This window comes from Sander vitreus, chromosome 13 (genome assembly GCF_031162955.1).
Source record: "Sander vitreus isolate 19-12246 chromosome 13, sanVit1, whole genome shotgun sequence".
Classification (NCBI taxonomy): domain Eukaryota; kingdom Metazoa; phylum Chordata; class Actinopteri; order Perciformes; family Percidae; genus Sander; species Sander vitreus.
Window position 1 is genome coordinate 11917504 of NC_135867.1, and position 12340 is coordinate 11929843.

Below are 12340 nucleotides of genomic sequence, written 5' to 3' on the forward strand. Positions count from 1 at the left end.
CATACAATCACTGATTAAACGTTGACCTGCGTTGTGCACACACATCTACTCTTTGTTAGCCAGAGATTCATGTGACACTGGTCGTATGATCAACTTTCACTTCACTGAAGCTCTCAAGTCAAAGTCGACTAAAACACAGCAATGACAGCAGATAAAAAGTACAGCGTTGTCTTGGAAACAAGCCAAATGACCATCTGCAAACACTACTTGACAAGCTAACTATTGTCCTCCTAAACAAGCCAAACGTCATATCGTTTTATCTTCACTCTACCAGCTAGGTGCGATGAAGAATTTCACAGCTGAGGCACACAGAGGCATTGCAGCATATTGCAGAAATATATTCCAAATAATGAACATTTCACTTAAACAAGACTAAAATGCTAATCATTAGGGAACATACAGTTACACAGTTATCTCCTCCAATAAGATCTTCTGTATCAGTTATGTTTATGAACAACCTTTTTGTAATGTTTTTTTTTAAGTTTCTGATCCTTTCTGATGCTCTTCCAATTTAGCCCATTCTGTATCTGCATTATCTATAGTGAGCTGAAGTCATGACATCACAGCCTGGCTGGCCTGTTTCAGTAGCTTCTGTCACTCTGTAAAGTGCAATCTCTCAACATTTCTTTCATCTGCCTTTCCTGTGATTTACTTACCAATTTGTAAGACAAACTGGCATCCACTAAAGCACTTGCTATTAGAAATTGAAACCTTCATTATTTTAATAAGGTTCAGACGACGGGCCCAATGAAAATGTACCAGCAGTGTGGGTACTTTTGTTACAATATATTATCTGTAGTTGACTGTAGTATCAGTCTTTTGCTGCTTCACACACCACTCAGCTGAAAACTATGCTGTCACTTGCTGCTACTGCTTCTATAGTTTTTAACACACCCCACCCCAGTATACACCTGTAGGCTCTGTAAAAGTTCACTTCCCCCAATAGGGGGGAAATAATGAGGTCAGAGCCTAAACACCACATATCAATGCTGTACATATTCTACATTCACATTATCTATTTCATTGGAGTTGGCCGACTTAACTGTTGGCTGTTGGTGTCCGTAAAAACATTAATCTCTCTATACCTCATAATTTTATGTTGCCAGCCCTTTCCACAATGCACACTGGGTAATCTAATGAACAATGAATTCCTTCTGGTTTGAAGCTGAGTTTAAGAGTTTAAAAGTTAGGAAAAATAGGTCATGTGTACCTCATACCTGCACAAAGCTGTGTGCTGGATAAAAAAAGGTTATTCATTTAATTCAAATAATCTCCAAGGTACTCTAGAGCTTACACTAAATATTTTGTCAGTTGTATTGAAACCCAATGTAAATAGTGCAATCTTTCCAGTATTTAAGTATGGCAAAGGCCTTATGTCTGGAGGCAGAAGACAGTTAGTCTATAGGATCACACTGACCACATAGGGTGTAGATGCAGGATTGTGTGTGTGTGTGTGTGTGTCAGTGTGGTAGTGTGGATGACACAGACCTTTTGAGGATCCTCTGAGCACTTAAAGAGAATGTGAAGAATGAAAGGAAGGAATCATTGGTTATCTCCTCGTTCCCTTACCCTTTTCTTTATTGTGTTATTGTGTGTTTGGATGAGTAAAAGGAAATCTAGGGGTTGTCCTTGAAACAACTGTATAGTGCAGGATGAGCAAATAAAGGCTGACATGTGCTCTGTTTGGATAATGCAATTTGCTGCATATATATGTGGATTAGCGTTTTAGCAGAAGGGAGAGGGTGTAGGAACGGAGAAGTGCTAGAAGGAAGAAGAGGAGACTAAATAAAAGACGACACAATGGCAGGATAGAAGAGGTGATGTAAGGGACTACAGCTCTAGCCATGTGTCATGGCCAGCGAGACTTAATTGATTGAGACAGCTAACTTCCAGTAATTCAGCTGATGAAGCTTTTCACTCTCAGGACTGCTGGCTGGACACAAATAAATTCACTAGCATGGCAGCAGAGGAGTGGAGACGAAGATAGAGGAGCAGAGAGAGGGGGATGCACTGTGTTTTGTTAACATGTCGACCCACAATCAACCCCTCTTACACAAATACACACGCCACCAAAACCACGACAACTGAGTGGACGCAAATTGCTGATAGTGCTGTTCCCATTCCACGGTTGGTGAAGACACATGCATGGCTGGCTGGAGCTGTGAAGATAATGTGGCATGCTGAGCAGTAGACAGTCCTACTGGTGGTGCAGGGGAATGTTGTCTAACCTGGTTTGGACTACAACATTTTAAGACTAGCCACAGCCTGAGCTCTTCCAACCTGATTCAAATGATCAACTCTAGTACACAATAGATTAGATAAAACTGTCAGTGCAAATACAGCCTAAAATGTACAACAATCAACTCAAATCAGTTCATTCCAACACAGTTGCAACCCAAATTCAAGCATCAACAGCAGTGTGCAGGCAGATTATAGAGCAGTGCTTTCCATTGAAGGCAGCCGTGTACTTCTCACCCCTTCCCTCCTCCCCTCAAGGCTCTCCCAATCTCTGCCTCATTCTCAGCCACGCTGCCGCATGTGCATGTGTGCCATAAATAGCATCAGAGAGGCTGCAGAGGGAGATCTGCAGATGAGAGACGTCCTAAGATTACACCTGCTACTGCAGTCTCTCATGCAGCCACAGTCTGCTCTGATGTTCTGGATTATGCTGTGGGAAAAAGGGTGTAGAAAAGGAGGGTAGTGGAGAGGACAAAATACAATTAGAAATTATCCATCATATCTGGGACTGGCTTTCTATTGAGGTTTCCCAAGCTTCTCGGTAGATATTACACTGATAATTCATCATTGCACACCACAGTAGATTATATTTCTGTCATTAAATCCCTTTTCATACTTGAGCATGAAATGTTTCTGGTATTAGTTGGAAAGCAATAATCTGCCTCAGTGTGAAAGCCACAGTGGACAGATTTATGAAACAAAGTGAGAGAGGTAGAGGAGAAAGAAAAGGGTGATGCAACAACTGGGAAAGAAAAATGCTGCAGTCACAAAGATACCAAACCCCTCAATAGTTGTTGATGCTTTACTAGACAACACCAACAAAAAAATGAGTGGGTCATACACTGAACAAGCTTTGCTGTAACCTGGTACTTTTTCACATGTATTTTACGTAAATGATGTGTAATAATGTGAAGAATATACAGTATATCAGAAGTATTACCAGTATATTACCAGTAACATAACTTGAATCTTTGTTGCAGCTGTCCAAGTGAACAGTGACATGATTTGCAAACATAGTTGTTCCCGTCCAGAATCAGTCTAGGTCATTGTAACATCATCACCGGAAATAAGTATATGTTTATATCTCTAAATTATCAGCCATAAATAACCATTTTATTTACTAAACATATGTCCTCCATTGACACTTTTTTACTCACTGCCTTCAGAGATTTTTAATGGAGTAAAATGGTGTGACAGTGTAACAGTAATAATAGTGGGTGCCTAATAGGTTGAAAGTCAAAGCATTTATAGAGTTGACACATTAAGAGATTGGATTCAATACCCATGATGTCATTTTAGATTAAAATGTGTTATTATTTAATATGAGAAGTATAAACACAACTGAAAAAGATGTCTTGGGGCCAAATATGTCACTCAGGCCCAACTGATATCAAGTAATGAAACACTGGAAGGGACCACCACAAGGCCATTGTGTCAGAGTAATTACAATGAAGAATAGCTCAATTAAATCGTGGGCGAAAGGGAGCAGTTTGAAAGTAGAGTGGAAGATACGTTTTCTTCCACGAGTATTGGCTTTATTATTAAAAAGTTCAGGATGTGCACTCTAGAAGTTATATTCATAATGTATGTAACCTGTATGTAATGTTTAAATGTTTTAATGTGATGCGATACTGAGATCATTAATAATTTATTGGGGGAATGTTTTTATTCTTTTTACCTACTACTTACTTTAACTTTGGAGTAACTGGAAATATAAATAACATCAGAGGATACGAAGGCAGAGGTTTGTGAATCACCACTTTTAAAATATCTCGGACAAATAGTACGTCAGACATGCAAAGTGATAGATGTGGAAAGGGGAATGGTCTATAAAACCATGACAGCAAAAGTACGTCAGGAAAGAAACAGTTACCAGTGCAGCTGAATGCCTGAGTTATTAAAAGGTCCTATATGTAATATATTTACTGTAATAAATCCAAAAATGACCCCAATGCGTCATCAGATATTAAGGAAACATGCTAAATTGAAATACTATCTTTTCTGAAAACAATGCTAATGCCGTTACCTGTAAAAATGTAAACCCAGCGCGCTACAGCTGTAACGTTAGTACAACCATGGAAGCAGCAAACAAACGAACAGGATCAACAGAGATAGACTACTGACCTAAAAAACACCGGCATGTTTCTAACAGTTGCATGACCAGAGACGTAACAAACCCGTCTGGGTAAATATTGGAGATGTATTTAAAAGATGGAGGCAGCTTAGAGCCCAAAAGGACACAGAGTTGGCTAATTTCCTCCTGAACAGGTAAGCATTAGCTTCAGGCTAATTTATCACAGCTACAAGGGACGGGTATTTTAGGTCATTTCAACATTTGTGTACTCACATTGAATTATATAGCTAGAGGACCCAAATTGGTTACTCGCAAAAACAAATTGAGATACAGCCAGTAAAGTGATTCCGACTGGTCCTGGCTAACACCGCCATGCTAACCATGCTAATGTTACTGGAGGACTAGGTAAGCGGGCCACGTCTGTTTACAAAGTGTAGCCTGTTCGGTGGCTGTAGCCGACAACGGTGAGTTGTTTTAAGCCAAATCGGGAGGGAGGACCGTGAGTTTGCAGTGTGTTTAGCGATTGTTGCCGTGTTCAGTCAGGTGGAGAGGATGGCAAAGTAGTGTTATTTTTAGCAGTTCCTACCATAATTCTAAGCAAAAAAAGTTTGCCTGTCAGTTGGGTACAGTGCTCCGCGTGAGGACGGGCTTCTATGACTGTCAATATAGCCAGCATCTAACGTTAGCTACTCCGCTGTGTTGTGAAGTAATGTCTGGCTATGCGAGACAAGCATCACTGCGCGCTTTGGAGGAGGGTCTTGCATAGCAAGACTATGGATGCTGCGGTCTCAGCCTGGCAACCTCTGTGAACTTCGAGTCTGGGGAGGAGGGTGCGGGGGAGACGACTCTCTCCAGTATTTGAATTTGTACTGCAGTAACTACTTTAAACACTAGCTGTCAGTATTACATATTGCACCTTTAACTCACAATCACAACAAAAAACTGCCTACTGAACTAAATAAAAACAGCATTTATTGGCAGTAGCAGCATTTGGAAACTGCTTATATCCAAATATCTAAAGGCAGAGCACAAATATGCATACCCTGAGGTACAGAGTGCACAAGCTGATCCGCTGAGCTAGAAAAAAACAGCTACTGTATATGGTTTGAACAGGTCTTTCAACCTTTTTCCAAATGAATCACATTTGAAGAACCCCAGTGCATTCAACCCACAATGTTTGCTGCGACAAGATGGGGGATCTGTGGCAATATGGCGGCCATCTCATGAGAGTCATTAGCTCCAGTGATTGCTCTGCATGGGTGTAGAGGGAATATGAGGCTCCATTACATGAGCAATAGATACTATTATCATGCAAACACTGTTTCCTCACAATATTTGCATATTCAAAGTGTCTCACATGTACACTATTAATGCTCTCCCAGTTCACTGCTGTATGAGAAAAGCAATGCAGAGACTGTTTCACCTCAGACGCCTGAGGAAATTCCAGGTATCCCCTCAAATACTGAGTGATTTCTACTCCCGTATTATTGAGAGCATCCTGACAGGATAGACAGGGAACATCACTGCCTGGTACGGAAACAGCACTGAACAGGACCACAAGGCCCTGCAGAGGCTAAACATACAATACGCGCTGCCCTACCCTGCCTAAAGGATATTTACACCAGGTGCCGCAAGAAAAAGTCTAGGAGAACCTTTGAAGATCCAAACCAGTCAACTAAAAGCCTTTTCTCTCTGTTGAGGTCGGGTAGAAGGTACCGGATACACCAGGCCAGCACTGGAAATTCAAAACTTTATTCTGTATTAGGATTTTATCATAGTTTGTTACTTTTCTGTTGCAGTTCAGGTACTAATGTTAGTGAATGAGTTGATTTCACCTCGTTGCACAAACATTTTTAGCTTTTAAATTGGGCCAAAGGCAATGACAAGCCAGATAATTATTCAAACCCTAGACTGGTGAACACACTCGAAGGATGGCCATCACATTGGTTTTGACATGTTGTATTGCAGTAGAAATTAATTTTTTTGTGATAAGTAGGCTTCACATACTAGCAACATGTCAGACAAAAGCTATGGGACAGTAGAGGGAGACACATGTGGGCACAGTGGGATTTTATCATATGCTCCAAGGCATGGAATGAAGGAAAAAGGTATCCCGACACTCAAGGAGGCAAAAAAAAAAAACAATGAGGCAGGAAAGCAGGCAACATATTGGTCTCCACTCATTACATCGTCACCATGAGCACCCAATCTGGGACTAGTTGGCATGAATACAGCCTGATCCCACCCTGAATGTGTGTGTTTGTGGGCTAAATTATTTTTTTCTTAGCAAAACCAGGTCATGGCCTATCTCCTTTGGGAAAATAGGCAGAGCTTAGGTCTGGATTTATATTAAACCAAGGATTACACCAATGTAAAGCCACAGGGTTGGACAGTGGTGTGCACATTTGTGTCCATACAGTTCTTCCGTATCTGTGTATGTGGCCATGAGTCTGCCGTACACATGGATGAGTACTCATATGTGCATTTGTCCATGCTGGTGCAGGCGTACAGCAGAACTGTGCCTCTGCTTGCTCATGGACTGGGCTATGTCCAGCCATGCTTATGTATGTGTGTGTCAAGGCATCATGCTGTTGCAGAGGGAGGCTGCCATTTGTTTGCCCTTGGCCTGCAGAGGACAATCGGCTTCCAAGGACCGGCTCAGCGGAGTGGTGGAAAGAGTCATGGAGGAGCAGATTGAAACAATAAGAAGGATGAGGGGACATTTCTTTTATTTATCTGTGTGGCACACGCACGCACGCACGCACGCACCACACACACACACACACACACACACACACACACACACACACACACACACACACACACACACACACACACAGGTACAGACCTTGATCACTTATTTATTCAGACCTGAGGAGAGAGCTGGGAGGATCAGGTTGCCTAATGACTAATATACACACACACACCCACATACACACACAAACACACCCACACACACAGGCAGTGAATCCCACGGGCCAGGGCTCGCCAACTCAATTGAATTACTGTTATCGTACACCCAGGACTGAGACTGGGACCCTGTCTGCCAACCACACCCTCTGTTTGCCCTGCACTGGAGTACACACACACACACACACACACACACACACACACACACACTCACACTCACACTCACACAGGCTGCATACACATCACTACTGCAATGACCCACCACAGGCATGGTCCCATTATAGCCATCATTATTTGGTCAGTATTGATTACTGCTGTGGCTGTGGCTCTCAGCACACGCGCACACACACACACACACACACACACACACACACACACACACACACACACACACACACACACACACACACACACACACACACACACACACACACACACACACACACACACACACGACTAGATATGCAGGTGTATATATTCACATGCATACTACAAAAAGACAAATATACACACATGTACATACAGGCACATAGAGTACAAGTTACACACACGTTCCCAAGATTTTAGATCTCAGTGTATTGATTTCTACTGGGAATGGAAATCACTCCTCTACACTGCTCTAGCGGCTTTTTCCTGTCTGTTCTTTTTGTCTTTATTCTGACGCATGTTTCATTGTTCAAATGGATGATGCATAATGAAGATCACTGAGAAAATATGCAAAACAAAGGCCACACTTAACAGAAACTGAGCAAAACTCCAGTGAATGGGGAATTAAAGCACAGCCAGAGAGGCTGCATTTAAAATACTGTGGGTTTGGTGTTGCATAGAAATGCTGATATCGCAACTTTGAATTGATTTATTTATAAAATCAACAATAGGTACATATAAAAACACAAGAGAAAAAAAATACAAGAAACAAACTAATACAATAAAGGCCCATACAACAAATAGCCCCAGATAATTTATGACTACATGACTGATCCCTCTTGAGTTTAAAATGATCCAAGTCGGGACACACACAATATGATTCACAAGACAAAACATCACAAATTTCGATAAAAAAATGCATCCAATACAAAGTCTGTGTGTTAACTATGTGTCTCGCTTGTAACAAAGCAGAAGAACAAATAAAGTTAAGGATTATCTTTATAAGGACATAAGGGAATCTACCCGTGTATTTACCGTGGAATTGTGGGATAGCATTGCGGTGATATGTCTTACATCTCCAAAATCTCCATATATCTCGCTGCCAGAGACAACAGAGCCTGGCCATGGACCAAGTGTGCCATGTAAATGAAGGCTGGTGACCTGCTTACCGTGGTGTGTTATGGAGGCAGCAAAGAGAGAAAAGAGGAAGAGAGACAGAAGGATGAGAGACAGAAAGAAGGGAGAAAGAGGGAGAGAGAAAAATGGGAATAGAGAAAGAGAGAGAAAGACAGAGGGTAAGAAGAGAAAGAGGGAGAGATTCAGAAGGCTGATGTTGCTGCCATGGTAACCGGCGTCACCTTGGAGAGGAACAGAACAGGACCGCTCAGGGGAAAGACCCAGTGCACACACGCGCGTACACACGCGCGCACACACACACGCACGCACGCGCGCGCACGCACACACACACACACACACACACACACACACACACACACACACACACACACACACACACACACACACACACACACAAACTCATCAAACAATCGCACATTCACATATTCATTTATGTTTAACCGACACAGCCCTATTTTTGGACATGAAATCTTGGTTGAATATGACGATTTTTGCTGGGTTTCATCTACAGTAGGTTCAGTGCAGTCCAGGTGATGCCCTGCTCACCATTGATGTTTAATTTATATGTCTGAGCCAAGGCAATGTCTTATAGATGCACCTGCATCCATGTCTGGCTTCCACCGACCGCTCCTTTGTGCACTATAGAAATTCAGAAAGCCCTTTATCAACCAGCTTCTGTTTTATATGAATCATATCTACATTCATGCCATGCTTGCCCTTGAAAAGCCTCTATATGTGTACTGTATGCTATACTGTACGCATTCATAGCCATCTGAATATGCATACTGCATATCCCCTGCTGTGGTTATGAGGAGGAGTTCCCATCCCCCCACATTTCACCCAGAGTGTAATGTAAGTCTGTTCTGCATATGTGTGAAACATTCCCCCCATTCTGTAATGTTATCTTCCATTCTATTAATTTTACTGCCATATAATTAGATGTTTGATTAGCTGTGCTCTCCATTAACTAATTCTCATATTTCTCTCTTTCCCTTCTCACCGTAATGTTTGAGACAAAGATCAGTCTCAGTGATGAGAAAATCTCTTTACTCAATGTTATACAGAGTGCTATCCTGTCATACTGTATATATGTACTGTGAAGTATCTGTGAAAAACAAAGGCATCTATGCTCAACATCTCGGGCTGCAACTAATGATTATTTTCATTATCAATTACAATTAGTTATTAGTTATACAATTATTTGTTTTAGATAATAGTGAAACATGCCCATTACAGTTTCCCAGAGCCCAAGTTGATGTCTTCAAATTGCTTGTTTTGTCTAACCAATGGTCTAAAATCCAAAAATATTAAATTGGCAATAATACAAACAGAGATGAACAACAAATATTCACATTTGAGAAGCTGGAACCAGTTATTTTCTTTTTGGCATTTTAGGCCTTTATTTGTATAGGACAGCTTAGACTTGAAAGGGAGAGAGAAGGGGAATGACATGCAGCAAAGGGCCGCAGGGCAGAGTCGAGCCCACGGCTGCTGTGTTCAGGAGTAAACCTCTATATAAGGGCGCCCGCTCTACCAGGTGCGCTAAGCAGGCGCCTTTCAGATTTTTTTGGGGGGATAAATTACTTAAATTATTTATTTTCTCTCAATCAACTAATCGATGAAATCAACTTATCATTGCAGCACTAAATCTATCACTATCAAAAAAAAATCTGGTTTTGGAGCTTTGTGAGGGCCATCCACCTTGACTACAGTGAACATCATAAATGTACATTCAAGCTGGTATGTTGGAGTGGTTTCAAAGCACCAAATCCATTGCTGATGCCATTTAGCTATTTATAGCACGTGTCAGAGAAATGCTCAAACAGATGCAATGGGTGTAACAAGGACATATAGCAAGTAGGGAAGGTGAAGACAGTGATGCTTTAGGACAGGCCTGAAATATTCGGCTGTTATATGGCCTTAAAGATATGAGGAGACGGGGCTTAATGGGATAAACACAAAACAAGACTAAAGCCTTTTTTCGCACAGGATTAGTATTACCTACGGTGGCTGACAGGGGCAAACGCCCTGCAACTTAAGAAAACACACACAAATAGACAAAACACAAGCAAATTAAGAAAACAACTTCATTAATTTGACAACACGTGCAGCATTCAGCAAACACGCTGCAAATACACACAACACAACCAAATACATAAACGCACTGCAAATACACACAACCAAATAGATAAACGCGCTGCAAATAAAAAACGATGTATAAAGAAAAGCACACAAACCCCGAAAAAAGAAGCAATGCAAAAAGAAAAACAACTTCATTAATTTGACAACACATGCGCAGCATTCAGCAAACGCGCTGCAAATGCACGCAACACAACCAAATACATAAACGCACTGCAAATACACACAACACAACCAAATACATAAACGCACTGCAAATACACACAACACAACCAAATACATAAACGCACTGCAAATATGAAATGATGCAAAAAGCACACAAACCCAGAAAACAAATGCAACAAAAAAACGCAGCATTACACAACGGAAGTTCTCCAGACCTCTAGAGGGAGCAGCTAGTGGAACAGCTGGATTTTCGACCCCACAGGGGGAGGGAGGGAGGGAGGGAGAGAGAGAGAGAGAGAGAGAGAGAGAGAGAGAGAGAGAGAGAGAGAGAGAGAGAGAGAGACATTAAGTCTATGTTTGAGATATGTTTTCTCTCGTTTGGTGGGTGTGTCTCGGCTCAGGTCACAGGTGATACTCAATCAGCAGAGACGTCTGTAAACTCGTGGTAATAAAACATTTAAAACTGCATCAGCGTTTAACGTTGACGTTTGTTTAAGCCATATTGCATGAGAGGGTTTAATTTCGAGGTCCGAAAGGCGCATTACTGAAGTATAGGCCTCCTCAAGTGTAATATTGTGATTATACAACAACGGTTACCAACAAAATAAGTGATCAATCTGTGTTCATATTGTGGAGCAATTCGCTCTTGAAATACAAAAAACATTTATCAAACTGAATAAATCCCGTACATATAAACACAAAACTGCTTTGCTAACTCCAACGTGTTGTAAGTAAGACATCTGCTGAAAAAGTTATTGTCTTCATTAGCATGATTGCCGTACTGTTTAGTTCACAAACATCCAACACACCAAAGTACAAACACATAGCGGACCAGACGCAAGCTTTTATTTTGAAAAGCCGAAGCTTGGGGATGGCACCAGCCGGGAGGGCATGAGACGGGAGCATAGACTGTATATTATTAATATGTTATGTTATTAATAATAATATGAATTTAATATACAGTCTATGGAGTTCTATGGGGTGATTTCTAAATCACACAAGGTCCCCAGATGATACTCCTGTGCGAATAGTGCTTAAGAGTCTACAGCTACCTGCTTTGTAAAGCTATACTAAAAGCTAACATCAGCATGCTAACATGCTTACAATGACAATAATAACATGCTGATGTTTAACAGCTATAATGTTTACTGTTTATTTCACCATCTTAGTTTAGCTTGTTATCATGCCAGTTTGCACTAAACATAAACTACACCTGAGGCTTGATGATAATATCATTAGTTTAGAATAGAATAAGAATAGAATAAATCTTTATTGTCCACCAGGGTGGAAATGTTTCTTTGGCTCACCAGACATACAAGACAGATAAACATACAGACAACATCTCAGACATGACAGTTGAGTATAAAAAATAATATGAAAAAAAGAAAGATATCAGAAAAAGAAATATCAGGATAAAACAGAATAAATATGCTTAAATTCATTAAAATAGCAGCTCAATTTTTTGAAAATATTTGTTCAAAAACCAAAGTATTGGACAAATTTAAATTTTAACACAGTGATAGTGATATT